We start from the raw sequence: 535 nt of genomic DNA, 5'->3' as shown, positions 1-535 counted from the left end.
CTAAAATATATCTATGTACATCTAGAAAATCTTAACATGATTACAAACTTGACTATTATGATTATCTATTAACAACCTATATACATTACATTTTTAATTGAACTACACAATCACAGTACCTTAATCAAGATCAGAAACTCATATACATACAACAAAATTGACCTTAAATTTAAATCACTAAAGCAAAATCCATATCAATGCAAATTATTCATACCTATATCATATCCCCTTTAAATGTTAAAGAATGTTTATAAACCATATTTGGGAACATGGGCACAGTTTTTTCTCTCCAAACTGCTTCTTGCTGAATGGGGCGTCGTTAATTAGGTCTTTCATGGTATAACCTGTGTGCCAGGGTCATCTCAGTTGGCAGTTGAGCAAAGCAATTTTTTGAGGGTGTTCACAGCAACCTTTCAGGAGGGCGTGGTCTATCATACCACATTGGGATAGAAGCAATCCACAGACTCTCACTCTCTGTGAAAACAAAATAAGAAACTCCTTTCCAAAGCATCATGTCCTTAGATCCAAATTTCAA

This window comes from Microtus ochrogaster, chromosome 7 (genome assembly GCF_000317375.1).
Source record: "Microtus ochrogaster isolate Prairie Vole_2 chromosome 7, MicOch1.0, whole genome shotgun sequence".
Taxonomy (NCBI): domain Eukaryota; kingdom Metazoa; phylum Chordata; class Mammalia; order Rodentia; family Cricetidae; genus Microtus; species Microtus ochrogaster.
The sequence above is the reverse complement of the archived record's forward strand: the minus strand, read 5'-3'. Positions refer to the sequence as shown.